Source organism: Pteropus medius, unplaced genomic scaffold (genome assembly GCF_902729225.1).
Source record: "Pteropus medius unplaced genomic scaffold, Ma_sr-lr_union100, whole genome shotgun sequence".
NCBI classification, from domain to species: domain Eukaryota; kingdom Metazoa; phylum Chordata; class Mammalia; order Chiroptera; family Pteropodidae; genus Pteropus; species Pteropus medius.
This window is the reverse complement of record NW_024352787.1, coordinates 6,407,329-6,432,768: the sequence shown is the minus strand read 5'-3', so window position 1 is coordinate 6,432,768 and position 25,440 is coordinate 6,407,329.

Below are 25,440 nucleotides of genomic sequence, written 5' to 3'. Positions count from 1 at the left end.
TTTCTTTCTTTTCTGTGACACTTTGGAAAGTCACTTAAGTTTCCCAAGCTCAGTTTATCCCGTTTTTTTCTTCTCCCCCAAGAATTTATCAGACTTTCATTCTCAGTGTGATTGTGAGGAAGATCTTTCTTGTCCAGGGAAGATTTAACTCTCCAACGTCTTCCCACACTTCCTTCTCCAGTTTAGAGCTTCTAGGCCTTCCCTCTTGTCACTCATTCCACTCACTGGCTGGCTTGGCTGCCAACATGACTCTGTACTTCCCAATGAAGGCTAACTCATTCCTCAGAGTGTGCACTGCTATACCTTCTCTCCCTTCACCTGTACCAATAATTACTTTTCTTTCTTGTACTCTTCTCTTATAGTCTCTCATACATTTTGTTCTTTCCTAGATATTTCTAAGTTTATGGTAAGGCCAGTACATCATGCTTCAGAAAACATAAATATTTTTTTTTTATTATAGCTGACCCAATCATTATCTAATAAGAATTTCAACTACCATATAAAAATTTGAACTATCAATATTTCTTTCTCTCTTTTTCAGTGAGCCAGTTCAAAGCTGGACTCCCTTGCAAACTCTTCGCTTTGAAAATAAATTTTTCTTCTTGTATGAATGTGACTCTGAGCTTTCCTTTAAATTCTACATATTGCTAACGTCCTTTCCAAAGTGGTATACAGAAATGTTTAAGTTTCCCTACCTTAGTTTTAAAAAATAAATAAATAATTTAAAGCTAAATATAGAATAAACTCTCCTTTGAACTTTCAAGCCTCCAACGCTGTTAGTATCATTTTCTCCCATTTTAAATCAAGCTTTTTAAATCTACACAGTTTCTTCACTTTCCACTTCCATTTGCACTTCTGCTTCTGTCCTCACGCCATATAAGAACTTCTTTGGCACATCACCACTGACCTCCCTATGCTAGTCCAGCATACAGCATTCAGTCCTTACCTCTGGATCTCTTTGCTTCTTTTGGAATAGCTGGTCCCTCACTCCATAAAATTCTCAAATCTTTGATTTATCAGGACTTTCTCATTCCTGTTTCTCATCTTACATTTCAAATTCAGTTGTATGTATTTACTAGCTCTGCAGTCTTAGACAAGTAGCTTACTTGATCTATGTAGATTTCAGTTTTTATATATAAAAATATAGAGATGAGATATCTACTTCTCATAGTTCTTGAGAAAATTAAGAAGCAATTTATGTGAAGTATCTGCTAGCATGCTCAATTAATAAGAATTCATTATTTTGTTTTCTTTTGCTAACATCAGATTTAGAGTATAATTAAGCAAAGTATTCCAAACCAAACGTGAGTTAGAAAAATGAACTAAACAATTTGAATTTCTTACAAATTTCAATCTGGGATAAGGAATACAAAATATTTTTTTTATTTTAATAGATTTATTTAGTTATTATTACCTGATAGCTTTGAACTGTTTTGAAAACAACTTTATTTAATTAATTATAACATTATAAGAATCTCAGAATTGGAATAATGTGCAAAAGACACTAAATATGACTAAGAACTCAAGCATTTATTTATTTATTTTTTAAATCACCTTCACATGCTTTGTAAGAGAAGTCTGTGATTCACTTCTACCTGAACTCCCCTTCCTGCTGAAGTCCTTTCTTCTGTTGAAATGAGGATGTCCAACTGTATACAGCTAGTGAAGTTGTGATATGTAAGCAGTTTTTCATTAGCTTCACAGCTTTAAACAAACTTCTTTGCATGATCTAACCTCAAACAATCACCTTCTCTAGAGCAGAAGGCTTTTAATACTGACGACTTATTAACACAATGCAGCCATATCTAGCCATCACTTGCTCAAACTCTTCTTCTATACTTCTTCTATACTTACCTGTCAGGACCGCACTGCTTATTGTTTGTATCTTAGTATTCTCCTAGAAAAGACAATCTCTTTCTATGGTTGTGGCTATCTCATTAGAGCTCTTCGATCAAATATTATATAAAGAAGATGAAGAAAATTAAATTTTAAGTCTGATTAAAATGCTCTGGCATTTTCAAACAATATTATATTACCTTCTAATAAAATTATGCAGTGGATTAACGAGCTTGAAGGACTCTTCACCTGAGCATGATTGTTGTATTGAATTAATCTCAGAAAGGGGTGTTCAGTTCTGCCTTTTCTTTGCTGTCCTTTCTTCTCTGGTTCTCAGCCCCATGAGTTCTAGCCACATTGACCTTCCCCATTTTCAATTCTACCTCATTGCTTTAACTCATGCTTGTTTGGGTTCTGCTTCAGTGCTGTGGGCTGAAATTACAGACAGTGAGCTGTGACAATTGCAGGGCTGAACTTGTTTGTTTTTCTTTCCTCAAGAATTGCTATACTGTGCTGCCTGTTCTCCAATGTGTCAGGCAACAATTGTATTATATATTTTCTTTATTTCTTTTTCAGTTGGTTTTTTGTTTCTTGTTTTTTTTGTTTTTTTTTTTTTAAGACAAATGTGTAAGATCAATTCTGGCTACTACATCATGAACAGAAGTGAGTCAAGAATTGACATCTTTTCACTCTACTAATTTGTCTAACAGAACTAAAGATTCCAATACAGAACAGACTGTAAATATTTCAAACCCTAACTATCTAGAAATTATATTTATAATCAAAGGAGGAATGAAAGATAGAAGTGGTTTAAGAAAGCTATTCTTCATTATTTTCTATCTCAAGGATTAAAACATTAGCTAATTAATACATCAAATAAAAAGGCTATAAAGGTAAGCACCAAGAAGTCAATACAATTAACTAAAAGGTACGGAGGAGGGAAAGGAGGAGGGAAAGTAAAATGAATTAATGTCTTCATTATTTACAGCAGGGATTCAATCAATAGTATATAAATAAGTAGAAATTTAAGTGCCTTATATCTTATAGCTATAATGTAACTACTAAATGAATATACAAATCATTCAATTATTAAAACATGTACACACAGGGATTATACAATAAAAGACTAAAGAGAAAACACAGTAAAAAGCGAAAGCATTACATAAAATATGATGTCAGAACCAAAACCAAATGTTTATCGTATTAGTAAATATTGATTAGCTAAAATTATAAATTGAAGAAAAATCGTCTCTCATTGGATAAGAAAGCAAAATGCTATGCAGTTGAAAGAAATTTCAGTAAGGCTTTAAGCCAATTGCTGGCCCAAGAAACCCCTTGTCTCTCAGGAGTAGTCTCCCTTGGGAGATCTGCTTTCTTCAGTCACTGGCTGGGAGCAGTCTGTGAGAAGGCCTGGGCGACACTAAGTGACACATTTCAGAGTAAAAACACCACACCCTCTATCAATTATGCTTCCACAGTTAGAGTCGTGGCCCATTCTCATGATCATCATAAAAAAACATTGTTTTAGAGATTGAGATAAAAATAAAAGCAAAAACAAAACACCAAAATTCTATTCAAGACTATGCAACTGACTCAGATCAACCTCCTGAAACTATAAATCATTGCAAGAGAATGTGATGATCTCCTCTCAAAAACTCAATAATGCTGGTATTCTCTTGTAGCATGTTTCACACTTAATTTGTGCTTATAATTTATGTAAATAAAGTTACTTTTTATTTGTCATCGGTCTATTAAATTATCACAAATAAATAGCCAGAATAGACAGACATGCAGAATAGCAGTCTTTGATTTTATGGGGGAGGGAACAAAATGAATCTTTATTTCAGCTTTTTTACATAGTCCTTGATCCTTCACCAATTTTAAATGAGAAAAAAACAAAAGTTTTTTTCAAGATTGGAAAAGAAAATTTTTAGGAAGTGAATAAAACAAACAAAGAAAATGTCGTAAGAAATTCTAGGAAATCCTATGTATCATTTTCTTTCATACCAGCAAAATATACTACCACATACAATGCAACATTCAACCATCTTTTTTTTCTCGTAATGCAGAGAAAAAAAATGCAAGTCATATTCCAAGTAAGGGGGAAGATAAATATTTCTGTGACAGTAGTTCTACTGAGTTAATACAGACTGGGCTAGGAACATACTACCAATTCTGGTGATGATGTGTACTATGATTCTTTGATTTCTGGAGCAGATGCTCTACCTGGAATGATGTTTAAAAACACAGAAATCCAAGACAAAAGACAGAGTCAAATGAGATTTTTCATATACCATAGCAATATTAAATGTAATCAAATTTTAATGCAATTCATTCTGCTTCTGAATAAGCTTAAGTTTAGCTCCCAAATCTCCACTGCTTGACAGTCTCCCATGAATGAATTCTCAGTAGGGTTCTTAAACAACAAACTTCATTTTAGTGGTAAAGTGAACTTCGGTAGTTGAATCTTCATGTGTCTGATAATTGATCACTGTCTTTACAGAAAGTCCTAATCTGTTCTTATACATGTACCCTATTTGTGTAATGGTACCTCTGTTTTTACTGTTAGTCTTCCACAGTGTTTGTTACCTTATCTGCTGTGGGGCTAACATTAACAGCTTCCATGTTCATGAACTCTGTAGTCATCAAATGATGCTTTGACCAACGGCTACAGGACCTAGGCTAAGGAAATCAGATCACTTTGTCTCTGCTATGAATTCTGTATAATTATCTATCCTCTTTATTTGTTTTTCTCATCTTTCCATCTTGGCCAATATCATCCTGAAAATGTGAGTGGTCACATACAGGTGTCAAAGTACTAAACAAGTAGATATGGTCGTTCGGAGCCTCTAGGTTCTCAACACTATCAGCCTTTGAAATTACCTGAAGATTTGCCAGCCGAGCTGCACTTTTAGCATATTTAAAAACATCAGTGTTGCATTATAGTGTCCTGGGTTAGCAACCTCCTGATTAATTTTTATTTTCTCATCATCTGGAGAAGTGTTTAGTAGTAGGAGAGGTTTATGATGTCACATCTCCAGCTTAGATGAATCTGATCACACTCGAGCTTTGATTTTTTTTTAATTTATTAAAATTAGTTGATATATTAGTTTCAGGTGTACAACACGGTGATTCAACATTTAACATACCTTCCATTGTGATCACCACACTAAGTCTAGAAACCATCTGTCACCATGCCAAGTTATCACAATATTATTGACTATATTCCCTGTGCTGTACACTAATGATCCATGGTTTATTTATTTTATAACTGAAAGTTTACACCTCTTACTTCCCTCACCCATGTTTAGGTTTTGAATTTTAATCAAACTGTTTCACATTGTTCAGAGTTCTTGGGTGGTAGAAATGAGAATTTATGTATTATTATTTAGAAATCCTTTGGTCTTGCTTTTATATAGATGACAGTAATTTGTAAAAAAAATATATCTTACTTGTACAATTATATACCACAAGTATGCATTAATTTTTTAAAATTAAATAATCCATTTAAAATTCTTATAAATGTTGAGACATACTTTGGAAGAATTTTTTTTTTTTTTGATGAACCTATATAACAGTTTTAGATTTACAGAGAGGTTGCAAAGATAGTACTAGGATTTTTCAAATACCTTATATTCGATTTTCCTGTTTTTAACATGTTTTATTGGTATGGTATATTCATGACCACTAATAAACCGATATTAAAATATTATTATTAATAGAAGTCCATACTTCATTCATATTTTCTTTGTTTCTATCTAATGCCCTTAATCTGTTCTAGAATCTCATCTAAGATATTGACATTAAATTTTAATTGTCATGTCTATAGAAGCATATTTTAACTATTTTTAATTTTTTCAATGTCTATTAAAATAGAATTATGTGTACAATCTTTCAGAATTGGATAAAATTGGAATGCATTTAAAATTTTATTTTAACATTTAATGATGCATTTTAAATAATAATTTATATAGTTTATTTTTTATAAAATTTTATTAAAATTTATAAAATAATTATATCAAATGATATCATGCAGATACCTAGAATGCATTCTGAATGCATTTTGAATGCAGAAGTATTTTGCAAACATTTAAATAAATGTTTATACAATTTTTTTTAATTTATAAAAGTAATTATATCATGACATCAAGTAATTAAATATGATATCAATAACATCATGATATTGGATTATTTGGAAAGTGCAAGGTAACAGAAGAAAGCTCTATAAACTCCCACTTCCCAGAGGCTATAAATTTTAACATTCACCATAGTGCTATTCTGCTTTTATGTAAGTATATTTTTCTTACAAACCAGAGGTCATATTGTATGTTTTTAACATGTTGTATTAATCATGTTTGTATTAATGTTGTATTAATTTTTAACATATTGTATTAATCATGTTTTTTCCTACTTAAAATGTAGATTGTTTACAAAAAGAATTTTCTTGGTGACAAAAAAATTCTATTTCTATATAAACCCTTATTTTAAAAATCCATTTTTCCAATGATAATCATTTAAACCTTTTTCAATATTTTTCTTCTTATGTATAATTTCTGAATTGATATTTTTAAATAACACTTTTATTGAGGTTTTATTGACATTCAAAAGTTGTATATATTTAACGTATACAATTTGATGAGCTTAGAGATAAGCATACACACATGAAATTATCACTACCATCTATGTCATAAATATATTCATCACCTCCCAAAGTTTCCTCCACTCTCTTAATTTTTAACTTTTATTTTTTGTTGATAAGAATATTTAATATTTTTGACAATAAATCTTTATTTTGCTTTCAAATTTTTAGGAGCTATTTTTTTTTTTCCATTTGCCAAACAGAATTTCAGTGTGGCAAAAATACATATAGTACATGTAATACTTAGTCTAAACTGAAGCACTGGGTAGATTCCTTGAAAAGAATTTCTGCACTAAGGGATGTAATCACTTTAAGGCTTCTGGTAAACATGGACAAGTTTCAGAAAGATTTTACTCAAAGGCATTGTAGAAAAGTGTTTTCCCAGAACTCTCTCCAACACTGGGCATTTTCTTTAAAAAAATTGATAAACATCATTACTCATCGTATGCTTGAAATTAACATTGAAATATTTTCAAATATTTCTAGCCATTGTAGTTGCTCTTTTTTCAAGTATCCATTTATATTTTTACCCACTTATCTTTGTGCTCCTGGGGCTTATCATTACCAATTTGAATAAGTTCTAAATAAATTAGTTATTAAAGTCTTCATCTTGCATATAGTTTGTATTTATTAATTTAGTTAGGCAGTTTTGACATACAAGAATGTTAAATGTTTATGTACTCAAAATATCAGCATTTTCATCTGCAGTATTTTCTACTGCTTTTAAGGTTAAAATGTAGTCAATATTCACTTATCAATAACTATGATGTCCCATTTATTTTCTTCTGTCCTTTTAAGAATCAATTTGTCATGGCCCCTGAACTCCCTCCAATTCTTGCCAGGTGTGTCAAGAATATAAGGCTTTGACCACTTTTTACCCATGCCTTACACAGAGTTGTATTTGTAACCAGCAACCTTGAGTAATGAGGTAACCTATGCCCCCAAAGAGATCAAGAGATCAAAAGCCCCTTGAAACTGAAAATAAATGCATCTAGTTTACTGGACCAAAGCTGCTCTTCCCTTCCACATGTTCTTATTCTTCTTCACTTCTATTTATCCTTACCCTCATCTGCTTTAGGAGAAAGGTTGAGTATGCTGGAGAATTTTGAGAAGAGAAGGACTCAATTTTTTATAACTGTCGAATATCTACCCGCACCCAAGTCACACTATATGTGGGTCTGTGGAAGAGGGGCTGCTAAGCACAGGGGTGGCCAATGAACCAAGAATTGCAGAGAGGAGCCACAGTAAAGGGGAATAAGGGAGTGCATAAATGCACCCCTGGACTTGCATGCATTCTAGAGCCTGGAAGTGCACGTGGGAGGAGGAAATGCCCAACCTGGATCTAGGAATCAAAGGAGAAAATTCTTCCCCACTGATCTCCTCCAGCACCTGAGTCTCCCACAGACTACACGTCAAATTTGATCCCTTGACTAATAAAGAAAGGATGCAGCAAGTCGTAATTATGAGATGAAAATAGTGTAGCTGGCCTCACCCTAGTGTAATTTTGATTTTACATGAAGCGGCAGCAGCTATTCTTTCAAGTCCAAGTAGTCTTGAATAACACTATGTATGACAAATTACCCTGGGACCACTCAGTGATTCCACCCATGTGATTCAATCAAACCATTAATATGATCTAAGTAAAGTTTAACAACAAATCCTGAACTGGAATGACTTGAGCCCTACAGGTATTGTTTGTATATAGAAATGATAGGCAATGGGCTGCCTTTTGGCCTATCCATTTCCTGCTATAATTATTGGCAATGATGTTAAAAATCTGCAGGTCCCTCACATGTTCTCCATGTGGTGAGATTTCTTTTATATCGCATTCTGTATCTCTTCTTCTAAGACTTCACAGTATGAACCTTACTGTTTCTAGTCTTAACCCTTGATATATAAACCCAGGTCTTAACAGGTAAAATACTTTTATCTTTAAAGAAAAAGTCTTTCGTTCAATCTACTGTTTTCGGATATCTAATTCAAAAATCATTATTGAACAATTACTTATTTGTTCTACTATGGTATTCACCCTCCCAGGAAATTAGGTACACCTTTGGGAGAGTAAAGTAAATCACTGTGAAGGAGAACTGTAGAGTAATATGATCCATGGGGATTTTTTTGAAAGGCATGAGTTCTCTCTCTTCTGTTGTTATGGCTGATTAGAAACAGTAGCTCAAAGAGCATGTCTTTTGAAGGACAAATTTCCCTCAGTTTCTAATCAACTACCAATTCATTAGGGGAGAAAAGAGGGACAGAATAACACTACCAGCCTAAGTCTTCAGAAACACAACTGTTAGGATGCTGAGCCTTGAGTCCGTGGAAATGTGAACTTACTATACCATCTGTGCAATGTACAGGAAACAGATTTAGTAAGAAAAATGACTTCAGAAAAACTTATTTACAGTATGAGAAAAAGATAAAGTTCTTTCCTTACTTATTACTTTTGAAAAAGTATTTCCCAGATTATTTAAAATCTAAATGAAGATACTCCAAAAAAAAAAAAAAGGGAAAGTTTCTTAAACATATCAAAAATCACAAACTATAAAATGAGAATTTAGTGTATTTGACCACATCTCTTTTAAAGATAAATTTTGTAGATGTGTGGAGGACTGTTAAAAGACATTGCAAAACTCTGGACTTAAATTTGACATGTAAATCCAGAATATGAGGTGAAGTACTGAAAATCAACAAGAAGAAAATTTGAAACCCAAGCAAAACATAAATAAATTATATAAATATATATTTTGTGGAAAAGCAAATAAGACTTGCCAATAAATATAATTAAAAATGTTCTGCTTCATCAGAAATAAGAGAAATAAAAGTCAAAAAAATGAGAAATCACTTACTACCCATTATATAAACAAAGAATGCAATTTTGGAAAGCCAATGTTTACAAGGATGTGAAATGAAAGCATGAACTTGGGAAGTTATTATAGAGTGCAATCTTCTGCTATTAAGTGAAATTAAAGTTGTTTATAGCCCAAGATCCTGTAACATTTCTCCTGGGGAATATCTCATCTAGAGAAATGCTTGCACAGGCACATTAAAGGATATGTATAAAGACATTTTTTTTTTCCTGCACATATGTGTTAATTGCAGGCAACATTTTCATCTATAACTGGGCAAATAGGTAAATAAAATTTGGTGAATGCATGAGAAAGAATATCATATAGATACAATATCAGAAGCATCAATGTAGATATATATTTAAAACAACATTCATAGTCCTTAAGAGAATAATTTTAAATTTAAAAATAGCAACAGAATGAGATTCATAGCATAATTCCATTTATGGAAATTAAAATAGACACATAAAGAATCATTGTACATCTTTCAATTTAAGTATCTATTTAAACACATTATAGTTGACCATTGTTTCAGGAAGGCGAATGAGAGAAAGCATGGGGAATGGAGAGAAATGAAATGATACAAAATAAGAAAAAAGATTAGTACAGTCCAACGACTATCATTTTTCTTGAACCCAAGGATTTGGCGAACTCAACTTTCCAATTCTAACTGAGACTTAAACATGGATAGGAATAGATGCCAATTAAAAACCTGTCCAAAACTTCTGTATATCCAAGGGGTGTGGTAACAGATCTCCATGCCTTAATTTAAGTGATTGACTAACTTTGGGATTTTGAGATACTTAAATAAGTTGAAGGAGAAAGTTTTTAATGTTTCCAAGTATATAAATCTCTTAATACTAACAAATGTGATGTTTATCAAGTGGAAAATTCCATTTACAGTGTGCTTTAGGGTTTCTTGAAGATGCCTTTAGAGGCTAAGCAAATGAAATTTAGTATCCTCTTTAAACAAGGCAATTTCTTATATATTTGGCTTTGTAAGATTTATTCTGACACAAGAATCCATCATAAAAAATCATCATGATTTTATAATATTTCATTTAAAACAACCTTGAAACATAATTCAATATAATGCACCTTCTTTGAATTATTTATAATGATTTTCCTGTATGTCAAAGCTACTTTCATGAAACCTTCATATTTTATTTTGTAAAAAAAAATAATGGTTAATGTGGAACTTGATACAAGCCCTTCTGTGAGAGACCATGGTGTCCCTAGTCCCTCAGGAGCAATATCCTGGTATAGAAAAAAGTACTGGGTCTAAAGGCCTGTGTTCTTGCCCTGACTTTGCCACCAACTCACTCTGTACCTTTGGGCAAGTCCTTCAACCTCTATTTTTAGAGTGGTGCTAAAAATTGAATGCAACTTAGTATAATTTATTCTTTCATAGAACACAAATTTAAGTAAGGAAGATTATATGTGAGTATTATAATAATGGTTTCTTTTCATTTTTTGCATTTCATACAGAAATATGAATTGACTAATTCAATTAAATACTTAGTTAAAAAATTAAATTTGTTAGTATTTTTAAAATTTTTCATATATAGTAAAAGACAAACAAATTTAAGGTAAGTCAAATTTATTATATTTTTTTAGTCCTGTACTACAATTCTTATATATCATTTCTTTTGATATAATAATTTATATCAAATTGAAATTAAAAATTGCTTTTCAATTTGAAATTTGAAAATTGTTTTAATAAAAATACAATGTGAAGGCTCTCAAAGTTACCAGGTATTAAAATTTCTCCTTAATATAAATATATTCATATTTAAAATACATTTGTTTCTAAGTATGAAAAGTAATAAATGTATTTAATTCAAACACAACTAACATCAGTATAGCACTTCTTATTTGCTAGGCATTTTCACATAGATTTTCTCATTAAATTATCTCAACAACTAAGGCTTAGATAGCTAAATTGAAACAGCTAATAATAATAAAACAGGGCATGAAATCTAGGCAAATCTTCAAAGGAAATTGTTTGCTCCAGTACTGTATCTCAAGACCAGATTTATCAGATAGTAAAGATGCTTAAACTTCAAGACCCTTCACATTCATACACACCTTCCATTTATACCAAATTTTGAAGTTGTAATTTTACATACATTCATTTAAAAGTTATCCTAAAGTTACCTTTAGGATAAAGGTGAATCCTCTACTGCTCATATTGCATAACTTTGAGTTTGCTATAGAGCTAAAACACAGAAAACTTTTTTCTTTTATAATATTAGAACATAAGTAACGTTGTTGTGTTGGGATCACCAGAAGAAGATAGTGAGGCAATGATTCAAAGATGCATAAAAAATAAACGAAATACTATTTTATATGTCCCAGTGCAGTCATGAGTGAGGACATGAATTGTGGAAATCAAGAGAAAGCTATATTGCTCTGAATAAAAAGGAATGAACAAATCACATTGAGAAAATTAGGTATGGAGAAGGAGAGAAGAACATAGCCAGAGAAAAAAAAGGGGAATATTGGTCGAGAAATTTCTGTGCAAAGATAAGAAAGTGAAGATGAGAGGCAATGTTACTTAAGACACTAGTGGAATATGAGATACTAGGAGTTTTGTATGATGCAAGACACACACACAAACACATACAACTCACATACCTCTCATTAAAATTCTATGTGTTTTTCAAAATTTTTATAGACATATTTGGTGGGGAATAAAAGAATGCATGTGCTTTTATGTTGCTTGCTGTATCTGGCCTTGAGGTGAATGTAAGGCAGCCTGGTTACATCAAAGAATTCAATGATTTTTGTTTAGCAATTATATGGACTGAATATAAAGACTAGAGTGGCTGAAAATTTGGAACTCTCTGACTTCAAGAAGTTTATAATAATGGACCATTGGGACAGAAAGCTTACTGAAACAATTGATGAACAATTGATTTCAAAAAAAAAAAAACTATATCTAAGAAAAATATGTAAATGAGAAAGAGGGTCCTATTGTGGTCCAGGTGAAATGTTGAGTCCTGGGGAGGATTCAGGAGAACGAGAGTAAAATTCTTAAGAAGAGAGAGTACTGTGAAGCACAGGAAAGGGCTTTCAGTTTGAATAATTCCAATATGAGAGAGTAAGAGAGGTACTTTTTTTTCTTCCATGGGGAATGGTTGATTTCATAAATTGAACCAAAGAGCTAGCACAGGAAAATAATTGATAGCTTAAAGTGTGGGATGCAACTTCTCTGGATTTCAATTCGAAGTTGTGTGAATTTGGTAATGCTATTTGGCCTCTCAAAGCTTTATTTTCTTCTTTATAAAATAAAGATCACAATATTACCTATTTCACAACATTGTTAAAGAATTAAATAAGTTAATGGATATAAACCACTTACAAAGGTCACCAACATTGAGTTAGAAGTTATTTTTCTTAGGTTACATAATATATAATATTTGTATAATATCTAAAGCACATCAGAGAGTTTCTTTGAAATTTTAATACAAGCCATAATTTCTTTATAACTTTTCACTTGCTAAAGATAAAACACAAAATATCTTTTCTTTTATCACAACTGAACAGTAGTAGTGTCTTAATGGTGGGGACACCAGAATAAGACAGTGAGGGGTATTTGGGGTAAGGTAAGAAGTGCACCTCAGAGTTATCCTAGCTAAGGTTGAGGGAGCTGGACATTTAGCCCTTATTCCCTCCAGTCATAAGTTGAGGGCAGATCTTGAGGGAGATTAAATCTGTCTTCTATGTGGCCAAAACATCAGCTTTGGTAACTCTAAGACCGCAGGCGAACAGAGGTAGGTCCTATCTGTTGAAAGTAGGGGCAAAGAGACCTGAGCATTAACAATGTTTGCTACAAGATAATTTATGCATGAATATAATATTTAATACAATGACAGATATGTATATTGTTTATGATCAATAATAACATATTTTCTTCAAAGATCAGTTCAAACCATATTTTAAATGGTATTTAATAGTTAAATTAAAATTATGATAATTTTATATTTTAATGAAATTTTCTATATTAGATACTGACCGTATGTAAAGAACACAAATAAGTGTTTGTACAAAGCCTCTAAATGAACTTCTGGTTTTCAGTTCCATATGTAAGGCACTTGGATGTCACTGCTCTGTCCTAACAAAAATCTGAACAGACTGAGAAATGAACAACTCTTCTTAGATACATAAGAGAACCGAGGACACAGGATGAATTGCTGTCCCAAGATTAAAGAGACAGAAAGGGTAATACAATGTGTCTCAACTTATCTGATTAGCTATTCTTGTGTAGAAACTACCTTGACAACCAGTACTGGGTAGAAAAAACTCAAACAGAGCAAGCACCAAACCAGACATTGCAGGGATATTGGAATTGTCCAACTGGGAATTTAAAACAACTATGATTAATATGTTAAGGGCTCTAATGGATAAAGTATATAGCAGGCAAGAACAGATGGACAATGTAAGCACAGAAGCGGAAATCATGAGAAAGGGACAAAAAGAAATGCTAGAGATTAAACACATTGGAACAGAAATGAAGCATGCCTATGGCGAGCTTATTAGTACACTAGACAAGGCTGAAGAAGGAAACTCTGAGCTAGAGGATATATCAATAGAAACCTCCAAAATGGGAAAACAAAGAGAAAAAAAACTAAAACAAAGAAACACAAAACAGAGCAATCAATGTCTATAGGACCACTACGGATGACGTAAGATACACATGATGGGAATACAAGATGGAGATACAAGAGGAAGGAAGAGAAGAAATTTTTGAAACAACAAGAACTGAGAATTTCCCTGAATTAATTTCAGACACCTAATCACAGATCCCAGAAACTCAACCAAGTAGGATAACCACTAAAATAAATAAATAAATAAATAAATAAACAAACAAATAAATAAATAAATAAATAAATAAATAGCTAGCTAGCTAGCTAGATAGATAGATAAATAAATAAATAAAAAATACACCTATGCATATTATTTTCAAGTTACAGACAGAGATAAAGGAAAATCCTGAAAGAAGCCAGTTGGAAAAAAGACCTTGATTATATAGGAACAAATATAAGAATTAAATCTGACTTCCCCTGAGAAACAATGCAAGCAAAAGGGAAGAGAGTAAAATATTTACATTATTGAGAAAAAAAAAAACTAAAATTATGTAGCCTACAAAATTATCCTTACTTTCTCAGACAAACAATAATTGAGGAATTTTGTTGCCAATAGACCTCAATGTATAAAAGGAATTACATTATGACGAAATAGAATTTATCCCAGCTGTTCAAGGCTGGTTCAGCATTAAAAAAATAATAATAATAAAAATAAAAAGCAATTAATATAATCCATCACATAAACAAGCTAATGAAGAGAAATCACATGATTATATCAATAGATATAGAAAAAGCATTTGATAAAATCCAATACCAATTAATGATTAAAAAAAAAACCTCTCAGCACATTAGGGTTAGAGGGAAACTTCCTCAACTGGATAAAATTATTTACAAAAACATACAGCTAATTTGATACTTAATGGTAAGAAACTCAAGCTTTCCCACAAAGATCAGAAGCAAGGCAAGAATGTTTTCTCTCACTGCTTCTTTTCAATATTATACTGAATGTTTTTGCTAATTTAATAAGATAAGAAAAGGTAATAAAAGTAGAAATATTGGAAAGGAAGAAATAAAACTGTCTTTGTTCACAGATGACATGATAATCCATATAAAAGGTCTGAAGTAATGCACCAAAAATCTTCTGGAACTGATAAGTGATTCTAGCAATGTTGTCACATACAAGGTAGACAAAAGCCAATATTGCTTTATTATATACCAGCAATGAATGTGTCAAATTTGAAGTTAAAAACACAATACCATTTACATTAGCATCTCCAAAAATAAAAAACTTAGGTATAAATCTAATAAAATACATACAAAATTTATACAAGGAAAACTACAAAACTCTGATGAATAAAATCAAAGAACTAAATAAATGGAGAGGTATTTTGTGTTCATATGTAGGAAGACTCAAAATTGTCAAGATGTCTGTTCTTCCCAACTTTATCTATAGATTCAATGCAATCCTAATCAAAATCCCAGCAAGCTATTTTATGGATATTGACAAACTGATTCTTAAGTTTATATGAAGAGGCAAAAGACTCAGAAGAGACTCAGAATATCCAACACATACCAAAGAACAACAACAAATTTGGAGGACTGATAATACCCACCTTCAAGACATACCATAAAGCTACCATAATCAAGATAGTGTGGTATTGATAAAAGACTAGAGAAATAAATAAATGGAAAAAAATAGAGAGCCCAGAAACAGACTCACAAAAATACAGTGAACTGATCTTTGACAGAAGCACAAAGGCAATAACAGTGGAGCACAGATAGTCTTTTCAACAAATGGTGGTGGAACAACTGGACATCTACATAAAAAAAAAGAATCTACACATAGACATGAAAATTAACTCAAAATGGACCATAGATCTAAATGTAAAACACTAAACTATAAAACTCTTAAAAGGTAACACCAGAGAAAACCTAGATAACCTCAGGTATGGTGATGTGTTTTTAGAAACAATACAAAAGGTATGATCCATAAAAGAAAGAATTGATAACATGGACTTTATTGAAATTAAAAATTAATATTGAAAAAAACACCTAGATGAGCAGAGCAAGGATATTAAAACCCTCAAAAAGAACAGAATAGAACTTCGGGAGTTAAAAAAACACACTGCAAGAGTTGAAAAATGAAATAGCAAGCTTGAGAAATAGAGTCAACCAAATGGAGGAAAGGATCAATGATATTGAAGACAGAAATCTAGAAATAAATCAGAAGGAAGAAGAGAAAAACTGAAGAATGAAAAATAATGAAAGAGAAATACAAGAACTAGCTGATACCATCAGGAGAGGAAACATAAGAATAATGAGCATTACTAAAGCTGAGGAAAAGGAGCAGAGACTAGAAAACATTTTCAGACAAATAGTGAATGACAATTTCCCAAATCTAAAGAATGAGCTGGAGCCTGGAATTCAAGAAGTCAACAGAACACCCAATTATCTCAGCCCAAAAAGGCCTTCACCAAGACACATTGTATTTTGTTGTAACAAAAATCAACAACAAAAACAGAATTCTCGGGGCAGCCAGGGAGAAAAAAATGGTAACTTATAAAGGAAAACTCATTAGATTATCATCAGACTTCTCAGAGAAAACCTTACGAGCCAGAAAGCAATGGAATCAAATATTAAAACTAGTAAGTGAAAGGAACTACCAGCCTGGAATAATGTATCCAGATAAGCTCTCCTTTAGATATGAAAGAGAAATAAAGACCTTTCCAGACATATAAAAATTGAGAGAATTCTCCACTACGAGGTCTACACTACAGGAAATACAGAAAGTGGTCAGCTCACCTAAAACAAAATGACAAAAAAAAAAAAAAAATACATAATTAGGAGTAAAGTGACTAGCAGGCTAATAGAAGCAGAGGAATACAAGCTTTACTGAGAATAAGGTATTATAAGATTAAATAATAAGAAGAGAATTCCTATAGCAAGATAGTAATGAACATTCAGCATACATAGGGACAAATTGAGACAACAGTGACTGAAAAGGGGAGGATTCAAAGATACACATTTGCAAAGGGGAATGGAGATAAGGCACGCACAGAAGAAAATGAGACAAACAAAAAAACAGTAGGAAAAAAATAAATGCAACAAAGAGCAGGTTCTTTGAGGAGGTTCATAAAATTGACAAACCCCTGGCTAGACTCACTAAAGAAAAAAGAGAAAGGACACAAATAAACAAAATCAGGGATGAAAGAGGAGAAATTATGACTGACATCACAGAAATACAAAGAATCATACAAGAATACTATGATAAAGTATATAACACCAAATCTAATAACCTAGAAGAACTGGACCAGTACTTAGAAAAATACAACCTTCCTAGACTGAATCAAGAAGAACTGGAAAATCTAAATAGACCAATCAGCAGCATGGAAATTGAAACAATCATCAAAAACCTACCAAAAAGTAAAAGCTTAGGACCAGATGGCTTCACCAGTGAATTCTATCAAATATTCAAAGAAGATTTAATACCTAGTCTCCTCAAACTCTTCCAAAAAATCGAAGAGGAGGTAATATTTCCCAACTCATTTTATGAGGCCAATATTACCTTTATACCAAAACCTGGTAAAGATAACACAAAGAAAAGAAAATTACAGACCAATATTTCTCATGAACACAGATGCAAAAATCCTAAATAAGATACTAGCGAACCAAATACAGCAACATATTAAAAAGATTATATACCACGATCAAGTGGGCTTCATCCCGGGGGCACAAGGATGGTTCAACACACCCAAATCGATTAATGAGATATACTGCATAAACAAATTAAGAAATAAGAATCATATGAGCATATCAACAGATGCAGAAAAAGCCTTCGACAAGATACAGCTTCCATTTATGGTCAAAACACTTAACAAAATTGGTATAGAAGGAAAGAATCTTAACATAATAAAGGCCATATATGCCAAACCCTCAGCCAACATTATACTTAATGGTGAAAAACTAAAAACCTTCCCTCTAAGATCAGGAACAAGACAAGGCTGTCCACTATTGCCACTATTATTCAGTATAACATTGTCAGTCCTAGCAAGTACAATCAGGCAAGAGAAAGATATAAAAGGCATTCAAATAGGAAACAAAGAAGTCAAACTGTCACTATTTGCAGATAACATGATTCTCTATATAGAAAACCCTAAAGACTCCACAAGAACACTACTAGAAACAATAAGCAAATACAAGAAAGTCTTTGGATACAAACTCAACATTCATAAATACATAGCATTTCTAAACTCTAATAACGAAGCGTCAGAAAAAGAAGTGGAAAAAATCATTCCTTTTACAATTGCAACAAAAAGAATAAAATACCTAGGAATAAATTTAATGAAACATGTGAAGGACCTATATAATGAAAACTACAAGACCCTATTAAAAGAAATCGAAGAAGATACAAAGAAATGGAAAGATATCTCATGTTCTTGGATTGGAAGAATCAACATAGTTAAAATGACCACATTACTTAAAGCATTATGCAGATTTAATGCAATCCTCATCAAAATCCCATCGGCATTTTTTAAAGAAATAGAACAAAAAATCATCAGATTTGTATGGAAGCCCAAAAGACCTTGAACTGCCAAAGCCATTCTGAGAAAAAAGAACGAGGCTGGAGGCATCACTCTTCCCGACTTCAAATTATATTACAAAGCGACAGTAATCAAAACAGTATGCTATTGACAGCAAAATAGACACATGAACCAGTGGAACAGAATTGAGAGTTTAGAAGTAAACCCATATTTATAAAGAAAAATCATTTATGATAAAAAAGCCGAAAACATACAGTGGAGAAAGGAAAGCCTCTTCAATAAACGGTGCTAGGAAAATTGGAAAGCCATCTACTAAAGAATGAAACTAGACTGTTGTCTATCACCACACACCAAAATTAACTCAAAATACATTAAGGACCTGAATATAAGACCTGAAACAATAAAATGCATAGAAGAAACATAGAACTTTACTCAAGGACCTTGGACTTAAAGAAGATTTTATGAATTTGACCTTAAAAGGCAAGAGAAGTAAAAGCAAAAATAAATGAATGGGACTATGTCAAACTAACAAACTTCTGCACAGCAAAAGAAATCGTCAACAAGGTAAAGAGACAGCCATATGAATGGGAAAATATATTTTCTAGCAATGCCTCCGATAAGAGCCTAATACCCAAAATATACAAATAACTCATATGACTCAATAACAACAAAAAAATGAATGATTCAATCAAAAAATGGGCAAAGGACCTGAACAGACACTTCTCCCTAGAGGACATACAAATGGCTAACAAATATGTGAAAAGATGCTCAACATCACTAGCTATTAGGGAACTGTAAATCAAAACCATAATGAGATATCATTTCACACCTATTAGAATGGCTATAATCAACAGGACAAGTAGTAACAAATGTTGGAGAGAATGCAGAGAAAAAGGAATCCTCATACATTGCTGGTAGGACTGCAAATTGGTACAGCCACTATGGAAAACAGTATGGAGGTTCCTCAAAAAACTAAAAATTGATCTTAGTTTTGACCATATGATCCAGCAATGTCTCTACTGGGTGTTTACCCCAAAGACTTGAAACCCCATATCCGAAAAGATATTTGTACACCAATGTTCATAGCAGCATTATTCACAGTGGCCAGGACATGGAAGCAACCGAAGTGTCCTATGATAGATGTTTGGCTAAAGAAGCTGTGTTGCATATATACAATGAAATATTACTCAGCCATAAGAAGAAATGAAATACTGTCATTTGCAACAACATGGATGGAACTTGAGATAATCATGCTAAGTGAAATAAGCCAGACAGAAAAAGTTGAAAATCATATGATATCACTTATATGTGGGATATAAATATAAAAGCAACAAATGAAAAGAACAAACAGGACTAGTGGTTACCAGTGGGTAGGGCGTTGGGGAGAAGGGAAGAGGTAGACAGGGTAAAGGGGTCAAATATATGGGGGTTGAGGGAGGGTGAAGTTGGTAAAGGGGATCAAATATGTGGTAGCTGAAGGAAACTGGACTTTAGGTGGTAAACACACAATAGAATATACAGATGTCAAATTATAATGTACACCTGAAAATTATATAATTGTATTAACCAATGTTACCCCAATAAACAATACAAAAAAAAAAAAGTGAGAAGGACCAATTCTTTGATTCAAAGATGTTATATATGTTAGACAATTAAGGCAGTTGCACAGATTGTAAAGAGAGGCACAGCAAGAAATTCCATTATAATTAAACTTGAAAACTTTTTAACTTTCTGTTTAAAAAAAAAAAAAAAGAAACATAAATAGTGTGAAAACTGAACTAGTTTGTAGACTTTTTTCCTAATAAAACATTTTAAAACATTAGTTTATCACTCTAAGTGTATATTTGTATTATTATTCATAGAAGAAAAAGGCATCTGGTTTGATAATCTTGTACTTGAGTTTATATGGGAAGAAAATTATATTCAGGCTTAGATTTCATTATGATTTAATGACAACATAATTTTAACTTAGTTATGATTTTTTTTATGCAGGAGACTCTGCTTTATAAAAGGTTTAGAGAAAAGAAAACTGGAATTTCAATTCAATAGAATTTTTTCCCACAGGGCGACTATATATAAAGATTCACAAAAATAAACTGAGAAGTGTAGAGCAGTGAGAAATGGAGAACATATTATCAAGAATTTGTCAGTAAACTTTTGTTTGCCACTAGATGGCACATGTTAGCTGTGAATCTCTCTTGAATTGATCAAAGTTTAATATTTACCGTGACTTGTTTCCTAGAGTATCCATTTTCCAACTATCTCTTCTTTCGTTGGTCACGATTTTGTGTTGCTTTTTTAAAACTAACAAATTTGTACATATTTTTTCAAAGATGCTAGAATCAGATTCAATTATTTAATCATTGAAATAACATCACACGATTTTTTCTTTATCAAATTAAAAAGGGATTTTATATAGATATTTTAAATGTATAAATTATGTAGGGGAAAAGGACATTTTCTCTTGTTCCTTTCTTACAGATAAATCACCAAACATTCTCAGTATGAAGCCTTAGCCATGTAAATTAATTTGGATGAAGTCTTGAAAAATAAAACACAAATCTGATCAAATACATACTAGAAATGAAGGGAAGGCTTTACTTTTTTGTGACAATTATTTTAAAATATTGTCATTTTGGTAATAATTAGCAATAGTTCAGGAAGAAATAATGTGACTCACAGAAATGGCATTCTGGGGGAGATATATAAGGGCAGAAAACCCACCTTCCAGATGTTCTTCATAGGAGGGCACAGAGAACACTGAATTTGCTAAATCAATAAGGAGACCACTGGTGAGAGTTAGCATCCCATTGAGAACCTCAAGGGTAGCTGTTTTCTGTAGATCAGAACTGATAAAGAAGTTTCTGTTACAGAATTGTGTACTCCAATTGCAATGGAGATAATAGGATACCAAAATGAGAGAAGTCATGCATTTAAGTCTGAAACAAGAAATATTGTAATGAGCGACATGGTCAGAGCAGCAGATGAAAATGCCTGACATATAGTTACGTAGATGTTTACTAGGACACATTATTCCATGTATAAGATAGATGGACATCCAATTAGGATTTCACAATTTATACAACTAAGAGAATTCAAAGATTCATGATCTGGAGATTTAGGGTGGCCATTCCAATAAAAAGTTTTGATCCCATGCCAGGACCCAAAGATGAGATATTTTAAAGACTCAGAAGGAGCATATGCATCCTCATGAGGAAGGAAAAAACCATTAATACTACAGAATGTATATGTGGCAATAATTCCTCTAGTAGCCTCTCTCAAAGGGAAACTTAGATAATTTTCTTCTGTAAGTGATCAATGTAAAAAAAAATAAATAAATAACAGACATCTAGACAATTATTGGATACAGGGTTCAAGTTGAAATTGATTTCTAGAGTCTGAAACATCACCATGGCTTCAGACTTAGGGCTCATGGAGGCCAGGTAAAATAAATGAAGTCCCAGCCCAAGCCTCCTCACTGTTAGTTTGCTCAGTTTACGTCCCCTCTGGTGAGCATTCCCATGGTGCTCAGATGTACAATTGGAATGAACATACTTGGTTGTCAGAAGAACCACAGCATTAGTTCCTTGGTCTGTTGCAAAGGTCAAAAGTTAGTCTCTGAAAGTGCCCCCTCCCTGGACCATATATATTATGGTCTTGCTCAAGTTTAGGTTAATTCTCTCACCTTCCGTCATAAAGGATACAGGGTTGACTGGACATAATATCACATTGTTCCATTATACCAATGTCATTGTATTAATTGTACAAATAAACAAAAGTGGTAAGAAAGGCAGAGGTTTTGGTAAGACACGTGTACATCAGAAGATGGGAGATGAACCTACGAAGATTCAGGGGCCTGCCACCTCGGTAATTTTTTTTCAGACTTCCAGTGGTTTGGGATAACAGGGACATTCCCGCTAAAATAAAGGAAGATTATTTCATTTTATACTTCCCACTAACTAAGATGGAAGCACAATACTTGGTAATAATAGTACACTGATCTGTTTATTAGGCGACATTAAGAAGTTAATAGATTTGAGTGAGGCTCAGAGCAGGAAAAGGCTCTGCAGCAGGTGTAGGCTACATGTTAAGCAGCCCTGCCTTCTGGGCTGTGTGACCTAGCAGGCATCTGTAATACTAAAGGACTCTGTGGTGAGAAAGTTATCATGCCGAGTTTATGGAAAACCCAATAAAAGAATGACAGTGTAAATTCACAGGTTTTAATGGCAAGGCCAAGCCTTCTACAGGAGAGAGTTCTACACCATTCCACACAAACAATGGCTTTGTGTGCTAGAAATAAACCATGGAATACTACCTCACCATGTGACTACAGCTGCCTCTCCTGAGCTGTGTTCTATCAGACCAATCAAGTCAAAACCTGAGTGGAGCCAATAACAATTCAAGGTAAAACAGAGGTACATCTGGAATCAGTCATGCCCAGTGCCAGAGGGCACAAGTTAGCTACATGATCTGGTGGCCCAGACCTCCATGTCTTTCACTATTATTGCACTGACACATCTCACTCAACTCACATCTATGGTGTTGGAGGAGGAAAAAGGCTGAGTTCGTTTCACTGATGAGCTGGCTTAATGTATGGCTGCAAGCAGAAAAGAGACTTTTGCTGCCGCAGCTGGTCTGAAACCAACAACTGCTATTTGGTATCTCCCTTTCTTTCTACCTATTTTATATTCTTTCACTCTAGGCTCAACCCTCTGATGAGTCTTGTGTTGCAACTACATCTATTTCTGCTTAATTCTTCTCCCGATACCTTATCTGTTGGTCCCCAAGGCACTCTTGAAAGTAAATTTCTGCCCAAGAATTGTTTTTCAGGGAACCTGACTTAAGAAAGTAACTGACTTCAGATCTACACTTAGGAAAAATCTCAGCAAGTGAAATTTTGCTCTCTCTCTCTTTTTTTTTTTTCATTTCAGTATTGCTACTCTCATAAAATAGCACTATTTTTGCAGTAGAACTCTAAAGTGTTTGAGGTAGGTTAGGATATTGGAATTAGGTAAGACTGTGGGATAGTCTCAAAATTTATCAGACAAGTTTATCATTAAAAAGATATGAAATTGTTTACCACTTAGATATTTGATCTTGTCTTCTGAAAAAGAATCAAATCCAGTTTCTGAGTAGTCTAATAAAGAAGTCAGCCTTATTTCATGATATTGTATTTTTATTTATAAATTATTTCATGTGCATGATTTTATTTTTAAATGCCTTGATTTAATGTTAATTTTTGAAATATAAATACAACCTGAAAATAATTGGAATCCTCAATTTATTTTTCTATTGGTGATTAGTCTATCACTGTAAATTTTTTTTTACAAAAAACAAACATCTCTACAGTAAGTAAACCTTACCATAATTGCAGCAGTAAATCAGACCTATGAAAATATGTGACAGGTTATACAAAACTATTCTCCTATTTTGAAAGAATAGTTTTATTGTTAAAAGCTGTATTTGTATAAGACCTTTTCAAATATAATAAGTGGCAAGAAGATATGTGACCTTTATTCTGGTTAAAGTCAAATGTCTTCCACTGGAATCACTTTTTTTCTTAATTGTTCAGCATCTTGACTTCACCCATCTGACTGTTGAAGAGATATTGCATTCCTGTCACTGAAGAAAAAGGAAAGAGTACTTTGTTAAAATATTTATAAAAACTCGAATGACTGTTATTGGAAGTATAAACATGATCAGTAAGATGTAAGAGAATGGCAAATGTTTATAATGGTAATATTTTGGGAAGATAATTTTTGTCATTAATCATTGGTTCAGCAACTGCATATACATTTCAAAAAATCTGATTCTGGTAAAAAAAAGATTTCTGGTAGAATTCAGAATCAATCCCTTGGTACCAGTTTTCACAATGATCAATAATATCTCAAATTCTTTATAACAGGAATAAGAATAGGAGGTACAAGTTTAGATTAATAAATTTATCTCCCTTAAAAGCATCATAAGAAATATATATTGAATATTGTTTATCACTACACTCTACTAAGGAATTTTCTTGACACCCTTCTAATAAGCTTAGCAGTTACTCTGTGCTCTTGATGCTTAAATCTTTTGCTGAATTCTTTCAATTGTCACTCACATCTGTTGACTCCATCTCCAAAAACCCTGAAGAAGTTTCTCATTGAAAAATTAGGAAAGAGGTAAATTTTCAAGATGGTACAAAATATAGCATAATAGGTACACACACGTGCCCACTAAAACAATATTGTAAATCATTTAAAGTAGCCTAATCCTATTTACTTATTCATTCAACAAATATTAATTGGCTATCATCTCAGAGAGACTGAGATTGCAGGCTCTATAGACAAATCACTGGGGTTTGTATCCTGTCTCCCAGCCATTTAACATTATACAAGTTACTTAACCTCCTCTGCTTCATTTCTTTATATGCAAAATGGGACTGGCAAATATAGTATCTAACTCCTACAGTGGATGTGACCATTAAACAAGTGGACCATTAAACGAGTTTAGACATATGTCTGGTACATATAAAAAGTGTTCAATAGTCTAAAAATTTTTGTCAACTGCTGATAGAAGAGAAATTCTTCCATCTTGTGTGCATATTGTCACATGCGATTACTGATCTGCAAGACTTGAAAGGTTTAACACTTGTGATACACTTGTGATCAAGAAATTAATTAAACATCAGAATGGTTGAGGGCAGGGGGAAGTCAAAAAAATAGACTAACATTGAGAAAGCAGTGAATTTAACATTTAATATGAGAAGTGCATTCTTAAAATTGGTGGCAGTCATTGAATAAGCATTATATGTAGTTGTAGTGGCTAAATTTCTATGTAGATTGTAGTCTCTGGTATTTAATATTGGGAATCACTCTTTTTTCTTGAAATGAGAGTGAATTGATACATTTTAATAGCAAACTTGGTTCACTTAACATGTACTTTCACTTTCACTATTTTTTTTAACATAAAGGTCTCAACTATTCACAAAAACATGACACAATGGAAAA